Below are 17400 nucleotides of genomic sequence, written 5' to 3' on the forward strand. Positions count from 1 at the left end.
CTTCTGTTATTCTCTTTGTATACAGACAATGTTTTTAAAAGTTAAGCTAGTTTTGCCAATGTAGATGAATAATTCATTTAAAAGTTTAACACACAGAAATATATGGTTGTCCCCCTTTATTTGTTCCTAACTCGTTTGACCCCATCATTCTCCGGGGTAAATGCCACGAAGGTGCCTCTTTTTGGCTTCTTTAGTGCTATAGAAGTTTAGGTAAACACACTAGAAAGGGTTGCATCTCCTGGGTATCACAGCCAGTCTGTAGGAATAAGGCAAAAACATTCCCAAGATGGCAGCCTTGATGTGACCTCTCTCTTGCAGCAACAGGCCTGGGAGTGTTGCTGTGGCACCTTGCATACATCCACTACACTGTAAACCAAAACACATTGGTAAAAGACATTGGGCCAGATGTATCAAAACAAATTGCACTCGCAACCGGCAAAATCGGCCGTTTGCAAATGCAAAATAGTGGTCTGCAATGCATCAAAGGCATTCGCAGACCACAAAATAGAAATCGCAAAAATTTCGATTTTTTGCGTTGCAACCTGGATTTTGCGAATCGCAATTTGCGATTCGCAAAATCCAGGTCGCAAGGCAATTCTGCAAAAAATCCCAAATTGCGATTTTTCGCAGAATGGTATTTTGCACATGCAAAATACCATGGTCTGCAACCAGGTGGTAACCTGGTGCAAAAATTAAAAATGCAGTAAAACTGCATTTTTAAATGTAACATGTAAAGCACACATGCCCTTTGGCATGTGTGTACTTTACATGTTAAAAAAAAAAAATGGGGTGCAGGAGAGGGGCCCTTAGGCCCCCAGCACCCTGCCCTTTTGCATTTCCAAAATTGCGATTTCTGGTTCAGAAATCGCAATTTTGGAAATGCAAAAAATTCACAGCTATGAGCCAACAGGCCCATAGCTGCGAATGGGGCCAGTATCGCAATTTGCGATTCGGTAATTGCATTTGTGATTTTTAAGAAATCGCTATTACCGATTCGCAAATGTGATACATGGCCCTTTGCGAGTTGGTAATAGCGATTTCTTAAAAATCGCAATTATCGAATCGCAATGGGCCAGAATCCTACATCTGGCCCTTAGTCATTTACAACGTCAATAGCTCTAACTCTCACAAATGGAAGACCTATTTCATTGCAAATGCTTGTTGTAATTTGGTGTAAATCAGTTCATTAGTTTAGGAGTTATTAAAGCAAAAATAAATTTGTATATCTTGGGACTCGGATCTGTTGCAGATCCTCCGCAGATACGGGTGGATTTGCGGATCCATGCACCAAAAGCAATGCTATGATTGGCTGGCTTCAACCGGAGACTAAATTTGCAGCTGCAATCTTGTTCATCAGGACTCAGTTCCCAGAGGGGAAAATAAAATAAAAAAGTGATAGAAGAGGGTCAGCGTAGAGGTACCCTGACTCCCTGGGACTAATGGCTGGGTCTGTGAGGGACCCCTAATGGGCAAGAAATTATCCAAAAATGTTTCATTTTTTTAGCACTACAGGATTTGTGGATCCACCCGGATCCTCACAGATTCAGGTGGATCCACGAAGCCAGACTCCAATTACAAAAAAAACACATAAACTCACTCACAGACCCACACATCTATTCATACACTAATTCACACACCTGCACAACCACTCACACACCTACTCACACGCCCCTGCAGGCACCCACTCACACACCCAGGTTACAGGGATGTTATAGTTAGAAAATAGCATTAAATAACCTTAATAATTCACTAAAAAATCAAAAAACAAAGGTTACAGGGTCGTTATAGTTAGGTTCAGAATTTACACGTACAAAAACCGTAGAAATTCAGCTGTTACAGTTAGAGTTATTTCAAGTAATTATAACTCATGCCCTAAGGTAAATATAATTTGAGCCCCCGCCATCCATGCACTGCTGCTTACAACACATATTACATCACTCATTACATCTTCTACGTCATCATTGATAATATCATTGTAACATTACCAAAGACATTATTGGTGGGCAAACTGTGCATGGCGGGGGCACAAGTTAAAATGACCTTAGCTGAATTTCTATGTTTTTTTATGTTTGTAAATGCTGAAGCTAACTATGATGTCCCTGTAACTTTATATATATCTCAACAAAGGTTATAGGGACGTTATAGTTAGGAAATGGAAGGGAAAAAAACATAGAAATTCACTTAAAAAAGAAATACAGGGATGTCATAGTTAGACTTAAGAGTACAAAACCACAGAAATCCACCTGTTAAAGCTATCTCAAGTAACTAGAACTCGTGCCCTAAGGTAACTATAACTCGCACCCCCACACTGCACAGTTCTTTTGTCAAAAACTTTACTGCAAATATTACATTGATATGTGATTTCAAAGAGGTCATGGGTGCTGTAACTTGTGGGTTAAGTAGCAGAGCATGGCGAGGCCTAAGTTAACTTAGGGTACGAGTTATAGTTACTTGAGATAACTCTAACTATAACCGTTAATTTCTATGGTTTCGTACATTTAAAATGTTAGCCGAACTATACCTCCCTGTATCCTTTGGTTTTTAAAGTGAATTTCTATGTTTTTTTTACATTTTATTTCCTAACTCTAATGTCCCTAAGGCCTTTGTTTCTTTCAGTGAATTTCTATGTTTTTTTAACGTAAAATAGTTTTCATTACTATAGATTAATCCAAACACTGCCGTGCATAGGCTTTAGCTGTTCGTGGCGTGGTTGGAATGCAGAGCCTGGCCTATGGCCAGGCCCTGCAGCCAACCCTCTATAACCACCCAACCTTGCCCTGTGCACAGCCTTTGGCCGTGCGCGGTTGGATTGGCGACAGAGCCTGGCATGTGGCCAGTCCCTGTGACCAACCCCCCACAACCACCCAACCCCACACTGTGCCTGACCTTTGGCCATGTGCAGCGGGAGCTGGCAGCAGGTCAATATGGCTCCCCTCCCGCAGCTGATTTTGGCCCTGGGGACCCCATCCCCCATGGCCCAGCCTTCCAGAATTATTTTTGGGGGGCCCCCCTCTGCAGGTTGATCTCAGCCACGGGGTCCCCATGCCCCAGGGCCCTGCCTTCATATATTACTTTTTGGGGGATGGGGAGCCATATGGCCCCCCTCCCAGGTCGATCTCTGCCCGGGGACCCAATTCGCTGGGTCCCGGCCTTGTCATCTGGTTGCCCGCCCCCAGGGCACCCAGAAAAAATGGTTGGGGACCACAGAGGAAGCCTGAAGGCCCCCGTGATTCCAGCTGGCTTCCCAACTCCTGCTGGAGCCAGCATTGCTGTCACAGACAGGGAGCTTCTAGACATGCAGATCCCTGTCTAGGAGAGCAATTGATTTCTCTGTTTCCCTGCCTGCATCTTTGCAGTCGGGGAAACAGAGGAAACCTACGCTTCCAGCAAGTGGGAGCTGTTTTACAGCTCTCACTTGCTGCAACTGGTGTGTTTGCTCTGACTTGGCTGGAGCTGCCAAAGCTCCCGCCAAGTCAGAGCAAACAGCTATCAGCTCGGGGTGGGAACCCCAGGACATAGCAGTAACCAGCACGTGGGTGGCAGTCCCCAGGGCCATGATTGGCTCCTTGGGGGGGGGCTATGCAGCCGCGATCCAACTTAAACAACCCCAGGGAGGTGGTGGTCCCTGAGGCCGCGGGGGAGGGGGCAGCGCAGCCCCCACATACAGAATGTTTCTTGCCCCAGGGAGGTGGAGGTCCCCGGGCTGTGGGGGCCATGTGGCCCCTCTGCATTCTTAATCTATTTCACCCTGGGGAGTTGGTGGTACCTAGGGCTGTGGGGAATTGCACCTCCACCCCCATTCCTAATCTATTTCTCCCCAGGGTGGTGGTGGTGCCCGGGACTGCGAGGGGGCCAGGCGCCCCCCTGCACTTAATTAGACATGAGCCCGGGGAAGTAGCAGTGCCCAGGGATGGGGGCAGGTGCCACCCCAACATTTAAATAGACATGAGCCTCCTCAGGGAGGTAGGCGTCCCCGGGCTGCAGGGGGGTCATCCCCCAGCATTCAAAATTTGACATGCCCTGGGACCTGGCCCACCCAGGTGCTTCACTGAAACAGTTTTTTAAGATACCGCCCAACAAATTTGAAAAATGCTTTTTTGTTCTGGGGGGGTGGTCCCTATGGGGCCCCAGAGCAAAAAGGTCAGAGTTTCCCCTTTTTTTTCCTCGGACTCGGCTTCCTTGTTGAAGTGTTGGCAGCCAATCACATCTCAGCACCAGATTGGGAGGGTTTGCGGAGCCTTCATGTCCCTATATATCCAAATTTGGATTTCTTTTAATTTCTCAAAATCTACTGAATGGATTTGCACCAAAAAGGTTGCTTTCTGGACCAGGAACTACTTTTCTGCCAAATTTAGTGTAATTCCGTCGAGTGGTTCGGGCGCTATTCCTGTTCAAAATCCCTATAGAAAAATGCATGGGAAAAAGCCCCGAAAACTTCCCAGACAGATGCTGAAGTGAGCGTTGTATTGTTTTGAAACATTTTGTGAAGATTCATCAAACTGCACCGAAGTTATTAGCAAAAGCAAAAAAAGATTTTTCTATAGAAACTAGGTCCTAACTATTACGATCTAGTGGCGACCGCCACTCTGTAATATATATATATAAAATATATATATATATATATATATACACACACACACACGCACACACACATACACATATATACATATTATACATATATATTTTGCCAAGTAGCAGGTGCCACTGGGTAGTTATAGTTAGGTCAACTTTTCCATAAGAGATGTTTTTTGTGTTGCTAATAAATTTTGCACTGTTTGATGAATCTTCATGACACTTTCCATTCGAGTTTATGCATGGGAAGTTTTGGGACGATCTGTCACGCTGGGCTGAGAAAAAAGGTGGGGGGTCCCAAGCACAAAATCCCAATGCATTTTTCGTCAACATTTTTAAGAAGCGCTACCACAAGAGTCTTGCAAGTGCGGCAATTAAACAATTGAGCATTTTGATTGGGCCAGGGAGCCTTTTTTGCATTGGTCCATCTCGCTCCCATGAGTGTCAGACTGCAGTAGGGGCGAGCGCTCTGATTGGCAGCCAGCAAGGTGAGAAAATCTTTGCTGGCAGCCATTAAAGGACTTAGGGGGTCATTCTAACCCTGGCGGTCCAAGACCGCCAGGGCTAAAATGACGGGAGCACCGCCAACAGGCTGGCGGTGCCCCGCTGGGCATTCTGACCGCGGCGGTTTGACCGCGGTCAGAAGTGGAAAACCGGCGGTCTCCTGCCGGTTTTCCGCTGCCCATTTGAATCCTCCATGGCGGCGCAGCTCGCTGCGCCGCCATGGGGATTCTGACAGCCCATACCGCCATCCTGTTCCTGGCGGTTCGCCCGCCAGGAACAGGATGGCGGTATGGGTTGTCGTGGGGCCCCCGTAAGAGGGCCCCACAAAGAATTTCACTGTCTGCATTGCAGACAGTGAAATTTGCGACGGGTGCCACTGCACCCGTCGCACCTTCCCACTCCGCCGGCTCCATTCGGAGCCGGCGTCCTCGTGGGAAGGTTGTTTTACACTGGGCTGGCGGGCGGCCTTTTGGCGGTCGCCCGCCAGCCCAGTGTAAAACCCAGAATACCCGCAGCGGTCTAATGACCGCGGTGCGGTATTCTGGAGGGGGGAACTCTGGCGGGCGGCCTCCGCCGCCCGCCAGGGTGAGAATCACCCCCTTAGAGCCCTGTCCTGAACTTAAAAAAATAAAAATATTATGGGGGCCGGGAAGGGATACCCTTCTCCCCTCCACCCCAAGCCCCATGAGAGTATCCTCCTTGTGATGAAACAAAAAATTTATTGGCAAATCCAGCTGGATCCCCCCTCCCCTAGCCAATTTAGGGCCCCAGGGGCCCCACCCCCTGGGGGCCATTGAATTATTTAGACAGGAGTGCGCATGACCTCCCACCCTAAACCATATTTGGCCCCAGTGACTCCATGCCCTGAGTCCACTGCATTTACTAAGGGTAGGGGCCTGCGTACCCCCCCTCCCCAAGCCTTAAAAAGGTCCTGGTGACCCCATCTTCCAGGGCTGTTAGTTAAAATTAAAAAGGAGGGGGCCGTCCTCCCTTCAGGCAGTAGTAATCTGTTCTTCTGTTTCCCCACCCGCATCAGTGTGGGCAAGGAAACAGAACACAAGTCTACTCCCAGCCGGCGGGAGCATTTTTACAACTCCAGCCTGCTGGGAGCAGACTTTGTGTTTGCTTCCATTTGTCAGGAGATTTGATAATGTTCCCACCAGACAGGAGCAAACAAATTTTTCCCTGCTCGCCTCAGTGCAGGCTGGAAAACTACTGTGTCCCGGGGGTTGGTATTCCCGGGACACAGCAATTGAGCTGTTCTCTGAGGATGGGGGTCTCCTGGACTTGATAAGGTACGGGTCATCCCCTTCAAAAAAACATACACAGTCCTGGGGATGCGGTCCCCATGGCCTAATAAATCTCTGGGAGGGGGACCATGTGGCTCTAATCCCCTGTAAAAAACTAACACTGCCTGAGGAATGGGGTTCCCAGAACCTAATAATGCTCGAGGAGGTAGGGCATGGGCATGCGACCCCCCTCTCATTTCTAATACGGCATGGCCCCAGGGGATTGGGTCCCTGGAGAGTGATAAGGCTTAGGGAAAGGGGCACACAGACCCGTCCCTTTTTTTATTGATTTGGTCCCAGGGGATGGAATTTTCTGGGTCATTACAAGGCCCCCCAGAGGGGGCCGCACTCCCACATCCCTATTTTTATTTTATGTGGCCCCTGGGGAATGGAGTTCCTGGGGCCTAAGAAGACTCGGCAGGTGGGGTGCACACCTCCCTCCTCTTAGATTGTGGCCCCAGGAGATGGGGCCCCCAGGGCAGAATAAGTATTTGAACTTGGGAGGGGGACCATGCAGCCCACTTCCCTATTTTATTGGGCTTCGCCAGGGGGATGTTGTCTCGGGGGCCTATTAAAGCTTGGGGATGGGTGCTGCATGCCCTCCTCAGCTGCTTAATTGTATTTTACCCCTGGGGATAGGGCCTCCAGGACATTTTAAGGCTTGGGTAGGGAGACTACACACAGCCCCTCCCCTTTTTATTGGATCTGGTCATAGCGGCTAGGGTCCCTAGGGCCAATTAAGGGTCAGGGAGGCAGCTGCACACTCCCCTCACCCTTAATATATATGTTGTGGACCCAGCAGGAACAAAGGTCAAACCCTACGACTCGCACACCAAAGGATAGGCATGGTGTGCGGTTGACAGCCCGATTGAACACAAGTCGTCAACTGTCATCTGTGTTCAATACTTCTACACAGCTATGATGTATTAGAAGCACATGAGTTTTGTAAACACACCTATTAGCTGGACACAAGTTGTACGAAAATAGGTAGAAAAGTCATATTGTAGTTACCCACCTCTATGTAAACTATAAAACGAACCAACACACCCATTGGATGATGTTGTCAGTGATGTCATCAGTTATATCATTTGCAATGTCACCAGTGATGCTCTCTGCGTGGAGGAGCAATGTTTTCATCCCTTTCCATGCCCGCATATTACCTTTCAGCAAGCAGGAGCATTTTTAAATCTCTTGCTTGATGAAAGCAGACTGTTTGCTTCTACTTGGTGTGAGATGCTGGCTCCCACCAAGCAAACAGCTACCTCATGAGGGTGGGCACCTCAGGAGGTAGTGGGAGCCGGTTGTTGTGGGTAGCGGTCCCCAGGGCAATGTATGGCTCCAAGGCACCCCCTCTATGTTTTCAGTATGCCCCACCCAGGGATCTGTGGCAGACCCCCTCTCCAAATCATTCTGTTGCCATGGGGAGGTGGTGGTCCCCAGGGCACCTTACAGACAGGGGGGCTCCGCAGTACTCCCACATATATTTGTTGAGAATGTTGCCTGGGGAGGTGGTGGTCCCTGGGGGCACATGGCCTCTGCATTCTTTATATACACAGCCCGGGGATTCGGCGGTCCTAGGATATTTGCCCGGGGGGTGGTTGTCCCTGGTGGGTAGGGTGGTCCCAACCCCCTTTATATTTGTTTACCATGTTGCCGTGGGGAGGTGGTGGTCCTCGGGTTGTGGAGGCTGCCCCCCACATATGTTGTCATTTCGCCCCAGGGAGGTGGTGGTCCTGGAGCTTTAGTAAGTCCTAGGAGGGGGTGCCCTGTGAGCCCCCTCCTTAATATTATTAAAAAATAATGCTCTGGGACCTAGCCCACCCAGGGACAAAATTAAAAGCAAGCGCAGGAGATAGTGCTTGCTTTTTTTTTTAATTCATGACAACATTTTGTGAATATTCACTAATTCTGCAGTGAATTAAAAAACAAAATACTCCTTTGTTATTGAGACTCTGCTGAAGCTGAGGTGCCTCTGCACCAAGACAAGGGAGTTAGAGTAAATGTCGCTTGCTCCTTTTTTTTTTTTTCCTTTGTTTTTGAGACTCTGCCTAAGCTGAGTCTCAAAATAGCTGCCAACACTTCCTGGTTGAAGTGTTGGCAGCCAATCAGATCCCTGCACAAGATTGGAAGTATTCATGAAGCCTTTGGGCCTCTAGACATACAAGCTACCTTCCTGAAACATTTGGTGTAATTCCGTCCAGTGGTTCAGGCTGTCGTTGTTTTCAAAACCCCTATGGGAATTAAATTGGGAAGCACACTTTTTTTTTTACCCCCCCTGCCCTTTTTCTCGGCCTTCGCTTCACGAATCAGCATTAAACTTTCCATGCACATCACGACCCTTGGACACCCTTTTTTTAAAGAACATTTCATAAACATTCATCAAATGGCGCCAACGATATAGCCAAGTCAAAATGAAAACTAGGTTGTGACTATGACTAGCTACTGGCAAGCGTCACTAGGTAATATATATCTATCTATATATATGTTTATATATATAGATAGATAGATATATGCATTAAAGCTTAGTTTTTTTTTAACCAATTCTATTGAGTTTCATCGTCATGGTTTGTAGATTGACATCAAATCGGTATTGTAATGTTGTTCTTATAAAGCTGTGCATCAACATATCTTGTACATGTGTTCCATCAGGATACCACAAACAGGAGTATTGGTTCTAGTTATTGCATCTTAACATAAGCAACAGTATGAAGCGAAACAATAACAGGGCAGGTGGGTACTTTGTCCCATTTGGAACGCATGTGTTTTGGCAACATGAGATTCACCAAAATATCTAATCTCACCCATATCCATGTACAGATTTTGCAATACACAGATAAGAGACAGCTATATGAATTGTTGGTATTATTTACATATCGAGGAATGGGACACATACAGTTATACATGGGGGGGTAGAGGAGGCTTACAGAGGAATGGAACAAAGGCGGGGGTTGGGTCCAGGCCAAGAGGAGGCACAAATCTAATGGTAAGCCATAATGGTGGGGGGGGTCTAAGAGAAGGTGAAAGAGGAGAAGGGATCAGAGGGGGAGAGACCTTTTCCTGAGCATACCAAACTGGGATTGAATATGTGTCTTGATGAAGTCCATGTGTTTAGCTCTGCTTTGTAAGCCTGCAGGTCTTGCAGCAGCATCTCCCAATCCACTGCTAGTGAGACTCTGTGAAAGCTACAAGTTTCCTCACATCTCAGAGCCACCACCTCCACCCTACCCATTTAAGGGTCGCACCGCACCAGTGGTGTACATCTGGTAATGTTGGGCTTTTCAGAGCATGGCTATGAGCCTCCTGACCATGAGGATCGCCAAGTCGATAAAGCGGTTCATGGTGCTTGCAGTTTTTGATGGCTCTTAGAGCCCCAACAAAGCACTGCCCATTGTGCAAACATGCGTGCGGTCAGTCACCTCCACCAGCGTGGTTGTGACGCCTTCCACTAATGCTGCCGGGCAATCCCAGAACATGTGTGGCTTGTCCGTCTCCTGCTGGTGGCATCAGGCAGTCTGCAGATTATCCGAACATTTGTTGGAGTATTGCCGGTGTAAAATAGACCTGGTGCAGGATGTTATTCTGGATATTTTGAAACTTAGCATTTCTTGACAATTTCCTGGGGTATATAAGTACCCTGTCCCATTCTTTCTTCATCAGCTCTTTACCTATGTCGCCCTCCCAGCTCCTGCGAGTTGCGGACAATGGGTCATGCATAGTGTATGCCAGGGCACGGACGAACCACGTAATAAGTCGGCGACCCCCCCCAATCACATGGTGTGTGTGTGCCAGTGGATGTTGTTCTGGATCTGAATTCATGATGCCCCACAACTGCTCCAATTCAGCCATTGAACAGCCATGTGCCAAAAAATGTTCAGAGAGGACCTCTCTGTTCTAATGTAGCCTGTCAAAGGGCATCGTAACAGCACCCTGGAACAGAGCTCCCAGTGTGCTCACTCCTGCATCCTCATGATGATGAAAGCTTAGTTTTAGTTAGGAAAACCTATTTTGCCACTTCAAAATTCTAAAGTAATAGTTATACCTTTCATTTACAATTTATCCACCACCTTCATATTATTATAAGTAGCGGACCTCCTTACATACTCATTTCAGCTTGTTAACCAGATAACACAAACTATAACACGCCACTCTACGATGCCCTGTGTTGCAACAAATAGTGTCACTTTTGAAATTATGTATTGTTATGAATGCTATGATTTCACATACAATAAGTAATGTGTTATGCAAGCATATAAACACTGCATGTAAAAGGCATGAGTTATAGTTAATGTAGTGTGGTGAGTGAGGTGACAAGACTGTCTTTGGAGGTGTGTAACATATAGTAATTTGAGGGTGGTACGCAAATTGTAAATTGAAGTTCTAATTATAATTGTTTTTATTTTTATGTTTGTGCATTTTATTTTGGGTGTGTTTAGAAAGAATACATAAGGTTTTTCTAACTATGCCACTCTATAATACTCTACTCTAGAATATGCAATTCTTCTACCCAATTCCACTTCACTGTATGCAGTACAGTGTTGCAAGTGGAGAGTTTTTATGTAGAGTGTCGTACAGTACAGTGAGGAGAGTGTTGTAAAGTCTACTATTATAGACTGGAGTATTGTAGTTTGGAATTGAGCAGGATTGAGTGTAGAGGCGTATCTTACAGTGTTAGATGGTGTAGTGGCATGGTGCCTTATATAGTGGAGTCAAGTATCGGAGACTGAGAAGTAAGTTGTACATTCAAATGGCATATCGAACAGTAGAGTAAGGTGTTGTAGATTGTCAGAATGGAGCACAGTGTTTTATAATGGAGTACGGTAAAGTAGAGTGATATAGAATGGAGTATCGTCAAGTAGAATGTCATAGAGAACAGTGGAGGAGAGTGTTGTAGAGAGCTGTGTCATACAGTGGAGTGGCCTATAATAAAGAGAAGTTGGGTGGTGTGTTGTCGAGTGTCATACAGTGTAGTACAGTGGCGTACAGTGGATGGGAAAAGAGTGGAGTAGAGTGTCATAGAGTGGCATAGAGTGTAGTACAGTATTGTAGAGTGGAGTAGATTGTCAGACAGTGGAGTGGCATGGAGCGGAATATAGTACAGTGATGTAGAGTAGGATAAAGTATAATAGAGTAGAGTATAGTGGAGTGGAGCACACTGGAGTAGGGTTGCTTAGAGTGGAGTAAAGTGTCAGAGTGGAGTGGAGTGTTATCAATTTGTAGTGGCATGGACTGCAGTAGAGTGGAATGGCATATCATACGGTCAAATAAAGTGTCATGAGTTGCAATACCTTGCTATTCAGTAGAAAGTTATGGGGTGTTGTACAGTATTGGGAAGTGATGTAGACTACAGTAGAGTGACATACAGCCTAGCTGATTTTTGTAGAGTGGAGCGGTGTACAGTGTTGTAGAGTGTTGTACAGTGATTTGCATACCTTGTTATGGAGTACTATGGCATTGAGTGGCCTAGAATGTAGTGTTGTAACGTGGAGTAGGGGAGTAGAGTGGAGTACTGTGTTAAAGCAGAGTGGAGTAAAGTGGGGTGTAGTGGCATACAAAGAGTTGCGTACAATGTTGTATAGTGTACTATAGTGTCATAGAGTCTAGTGGAGTAGAGTGCAGGCCTAAAGAAATCATTAAAATGTTACTAGACCTGAATAAGCTAGTCGACCTAACTGTAATGTAATTGACCTGGAAACCTTTTTCTTCATTCTCACATATGACTGCACCTTCATATATGTGAGTTCAGCATTTCTGCTGTAAAAAAAATACTCTTTTGTTTGATTTAATACACTTAACGTTTGTTCCAAGTAGAATAATTAGCCCACATATATGGTACACATGATCCACGCATGACTTGCCTCTTAGTTTACCAATAGATTTCCCATCAGGGCAGGATTGTTTATCAGTTTATGTTTAAACACTCCATTTTAATAAATATATTACTAAAGCATTATGTGGTTGGGCACTGTCATTTACAGGCAGTAAATTTCCAACTAATGTTCGAAAACCTTCCTACTAACTTCCTGCTTTACTGATAAAACTATATAGTGTATTAACAATAATCTGTGAAAATTGGGTTTCAGAAAACATTTATAATTGCACATCACCAGGTAAAGTGTTCTGAGTTTTTTTATCCTATCAAAATACTTTTTTCATCACACAGATGTACATAAATGGTCTTTCACAGCTACTGAAATATATTTTGAAATGTTTGTAAAGTTGACTTAGTTATATAAATGTTGTGTGTTAGAACAAACCTGATACCAACAGCCTTTTATTTCATATAGGTCAGACAGTTCACCTTACACACTCCTGGAACTCTGCAGTCACAAGAAAAAGTATATGCATTGCAAGAAGGTAAACTGACTTTTGACCTCTGTCTCTGAACACAGAGAAAATGTGACAAGAATAATATTTATGGGCATTTTAATTGCTAATTCAGTTTCCGAACAGAATACCTGTTCTTTACCCACTGACCAGAAGGGATGAGTACCATCTAAATATAGCTCATAAAATAAAACTTGCCATAGGGAGTAAATGAGCCCTGGATTGTTGTAAAGTGGCTTACAATATAGTATATACTACAGTGTTACACAGTGGAGACAAAGGTATGGACAGGATTCAAGTGTCAGAGAGTGGCATACAGTGTTGTAGATTAGAGCTGCATAGAGTACAGTAGTGTGTGAAACAGTGGAGCTTTGTAGACTATTGTTCTATAGTAGCGTAGAGTGAGGTAATGTCTTCCACAGTGGAGTAGAGTTGAGTGGTGTAACGTAGTGTGGATTAAAGTACAATATGGTGTATTGGTGTGCCGTAGAGTGCCATGGAGTGGAGTGTCCTGCTGTAGCATAGGTTGTAAGCTGTAATAAATTGGAATGCGGTCTTGTACAGTAGAGTGGAGTGCTGTGTCTTACAGAAAGGGGTTGTATAGTGGAATACAGTGTCGTACATTGGAGTGTTCCAGCATAGAGTGGAGTATAGAGTTGGACAGTGGAGTTTACAGCAATAGAGTGGAGTAGAATGTCATAGAGTGCCATAAAGTGTGGTAAACGTTTATAGAGTGGAATTATATAGCGTGCAGGAGAGTGGCATAAAATGGACTGGCATAAAGTGGAGTGGCGTACATTGTTGTGGGGTTCAGTAGATTACCATAAAATGGAGTTGCTCAAAAAAGGATGTGATTTGGACATCAGATATGACTCTGGTCACATTGGATGTATCCTCTCTATATACATGTATCCCCAGAGAGAAAGGTCTGCAAGCAGTGCGACACTTCTTTTCTGGTAGGTCTGCATCTCATTGGGAACATACTGAGATGCTTTTGTGTATGACTGAATTCATATTGGAGAACAATGTCTTCATACATGAAGGACAATGGTTCAAACAGGCACAAGGAGTAGCCATGGGCTCAAGGTTCTCTCCATCCTATGCAAATTTGTATACGGGTTTTTTCGAGGCAATACATGTTTAGAAAGGGGGCCCTTCTGCCCTGACTGAAAACATATTTTTTGGGGGGAAGATACATTGATGATGTATTAATGATTTGGACTGGATCAGAGCAATTGTTAATAGAATTTTATAATTACATTAACATTAACATCTTTAACATACAAATGACCTATGAATACAGCAAAAGTAATCTTTGCTTTCTTGATTTAGATATATTTATTGAATATAATAGGATCCATACGAAAGTTCACCGCAAACCAACAGCCTGTAATTCAATATTACATGCTGAAAGTGCTCACCCCAGAAATCTAATCTCAGCCATCCCTTTTGGGAGATGATTAGATTAAAAAGGAATTGTAGTGATCCAAACGTATGTGATGCTGAATTGAATAACTTGAGAGATAGGTTCTTACAAAGAGGCTACTCAAAACGGACCATAGGGGTGGCAAGGAAAAAGACTGACAAAGTGAGTAGAGCCACACTATTGGGCCAACATGCCAAGACCTGTAAAGGTTCTCCATATGGAATAGTCAATTTCTGTACTACATTCAGTCAGAACAGTCAAAGCATATATCGTATTTTATGCAAACACTGGAACGTACTACATACGGATTACACACTTGTGGGTTTACTCCCAGAGAAGCCAAGAATGATCCATAAAAGAGGTAAAACTGTTAGAAATGAGGTGTGTAAAACTTTCTTACCTCCTATAATGGAACGCAAATTGACATGGCTTTCTGACAAAATTACTGGCTTCCACAGATGTGGTAATTGTAACATGTGCAATTTGACAATGCACAGAATTTCTGAATTCAGCTATAATGGCAGTGAGAGATTTAAAATTTCCACTTTCATCAATTGTAATACTAAATTTGTGATATATATATTAGAATGTGCATGTGGTCAAATATATGTAGGTAGTACCATCAGGCCCTTGAAAGAACGAATTCAGGAGCATATGAGAGCCTTGAGAAATTATGATACAGCTTCGCCAGTAGTACGACATATTAATGAAAAACATCCGGGCACGGAAGTCCCTGTAATTAAATATATGGGCATAAATCATATTCCAACGAACCCTAGGGTAGGTAATAGGACACTTGATTTAAGGAAAAATGAAGCGAAATGGATAATTAAGTTAAGAACAATAGAACTGGGAATGAATTTGGATGACGAGTTGTATCATTTTCTTTAATTGTATGATTATTGCCTGCATTTTTGTTCACACGTTAGATGTTTCTGATCTATGTAGAAATGACTATATTAATATGTCTATACCTTTGTACCTATATACGGCATGCCACACAATGTCCCTCATGGGGAAACCCCTAATCTCTTTCTGTGTGGACACCTTCTTTGGCATGGGTTCTGTTTTGTCCTCATACACATGGAGGTGGGGTATTGTTGGGTTGTGGTGTCCAGATGGGCGTCTTCCTGAATTGCATTCGGATATATGTAGCATGTATAAATTGATGGTTGAAAGCTAAAGATGGCCACAGGTTGTTTTGCTTTTAAGAGGATTAATGCCCTTTTACCCTTATGGATTAGTTAAATAGGTTTCTAGCGTTTACAGATGAATGCTTCTCTACTCTCATGGATTAGTCGACTAGGTTCATAGCGTTCACAGATGAATTTTAGGACCCTACGAAATAATGAAGTTTCTTTCTTTGGTTAGCAGTTGGTTTGTTACTAACAAGCATGTTGGTCTATGTGGCTCGCTTTGTGAATTGGTAAAACTTTTTCTTCCTTTTTTGTGATATGACCGGGGGTGGTTTTAGCATTTAAAGATGGCCGCCTAGTTTCTTACAGAATGATAGTCCTCTTTCTGTTTCCTACGGCGGAATCTGCCATCTACGAGCGCTACAGATGTGGGGCTCGCGCTGTGATTGGATATACGGCAGGGCCGCTGTGTTACTAAAACGCGGGTTTCAGTGGTCGGTAAAACACTCTGGACGAGGTTTGGTGCCGACTTGGAGGGGAAGAAAGTGATCGCAGGGATGAATTGTTGCCACAGGTGAGATGAGATTGGAGGTTTGGTGTGGTGAGAATACTTGTTGAAAATGGTTAGCTCTGGCTCGGGTGTTTATAACGAAACAATACTTACAAAACTCGCGTTTTGACCAAATGTACGGCAATGCTGTTGCACCACTTTATTGCCAGCTTTAGCATTCGTAGAGATACTTGCTTAAAATGATTAGCTCTTGCCCGGGAATATAATGAGACGATATTTATAGAACTTGTGCTTTGATTAGATGTACAGCAATGCAGTTTTTCTACTTTATCGCCGGTTTGAGCACTCGGGGAAACACGTGCTAAAAATGGTTAGCTTTGGCTTGGGGACACAATGAAGTATTTAAGCAAATCATTGCCATAGGGATGACGATATGGGTGGTCTGGGATAAGGAGTAGTTACGCGACCCCCAGTATGAGGGAAAATAAATTTGATTTGGTCTGATATAAAAAAAAAATTTAAAAAAAATATATATATATTTTCTTTATATCATGAGGTAACTGTGGATCAGATATAAGGATCCATACATCTTGAAATGTAGGTTTGTGTCTAATGTTGGGGGTTTAATTGTGTTGGTTACAGATTATAAGGGACACTAAGACTACTTTGTCTCCGAGCTCAGATCAGAAGGCTGAAAGGAAACTGGTAATAAGATTGTGTGAATTCAAGTCCGAAGACCTATAGAGACGGATTCGCTTGACGAACCCAGGTCAGTATGGAAAGTTAACAGTCAATACCAATAGGGTTGGTGTTTTTCAAAATAAGGAGGATTAATGGAATTCTCTTTCTTTCTCTGGTCAGTTGCGAAGGGGGATACGGGGCCGTGTGCCATTTCGATTATTCAAGGTATCTATCAAATACAGATAGCACCCGTACTGAGGTGTGGCATGGGGTTGTGAGCCGAGTACTCTTTAATTCCAAACCTCCAGGCGTTGCATGTCATTCAAGATAACATTTGCATGACTTTCTAATTTCAGTATTAAGTTGCACTCGGGGTGTTCTACACAGCACTTACTTTTCAATAACTTTTAATGATTTCTGATTATAGATACATGGTGTTGGTTTCTTTTGTTCTCTATTACTAGGGTGACGTGGTGGTGATTTTATTTATTTTTCTTTTAATGAAATAAAGACTAAAAATAGTTTTAGAAATAGTGTATGTATTAGTGTATAATGGAATGTTGTCTACTGTGATTTTCTCAGCCTTGAAGAAGTCCGGTGTGGACGAAAAACGGGTCGGCTGATGGCTTTTGGATTTTATACTTACTTATGTATTTCTTGTATTGTTTGTATTGTGTATGTACATAATATAAAAATCATTTTTTGTTTTCTACTTATTTTTTGTATGTATTGTATATGTATTGATTGTTTGATGTTATTGTTACCAACACCACTAGAAAAACTTATTTGGATATTTTTTTAGTTTATGATTCTTTCTTGTAAACTCTACTTATAAGACAACATTTGTCTGTAAACTTTTGATACATTGGGTCTCTCAGTGTGCTCCACTAATTTTGTTTTTGTTGAGTGTCATAAAATGGACTGGTATAAAGTTGAGTGGCGTACATTGTTGTGGGG

General features: G+C 43.8%; 1 protein-coding gene and 1 long non-coding RNA gene across 3 annotated transcripts in view; one reads left to right on the top strand and one right to left on the bottom strand.

Annotated features, from left to right (window-relative positions):
- The window catches only part of LOC138285789 (solute carrier family 13 member 2-like), a 700806-nt gene that overhangs the window by 531510 nt on the left and 151896 nt on the right, over positions 1 to 17400 (bottom strand). The window lies entirely within an intron of this gene.
- On the top strand, positions 15758 to 17067 carry LOC138285790 (uncharacterized). 2 transcript variants are annotated; one of them, XR_011201644.1, is made up of 4 exons: positions 15758 to 15825; positions 16405 to 16531; positions 16624 to 16668; positions 17026 to 17067. It is a non-coding gene; the product is annotated as an uncharacterized lncRNA (long non-coding RNA). The 2 variants fall into 2 exon arrangements; XR_011201645.1 differs by having other exon boundaries at positions 15765 to 15825; positions 16445 to 16531.

Source organism: Pleurodeles waltl, chromosome 3_1, assembly GCF_031143425.1.
Source record: "Pleurodeles waltl isolate 20211129_DDA chromosome 3_1, aPleWal1.hap1.20221129, whole genome shotgun sequence".
NCBI lineage: Eukaryota > Metazoa > Chordata > Amphibia > Caudata > Salamandridae > Pleurodeles > Pleurodeles waltl.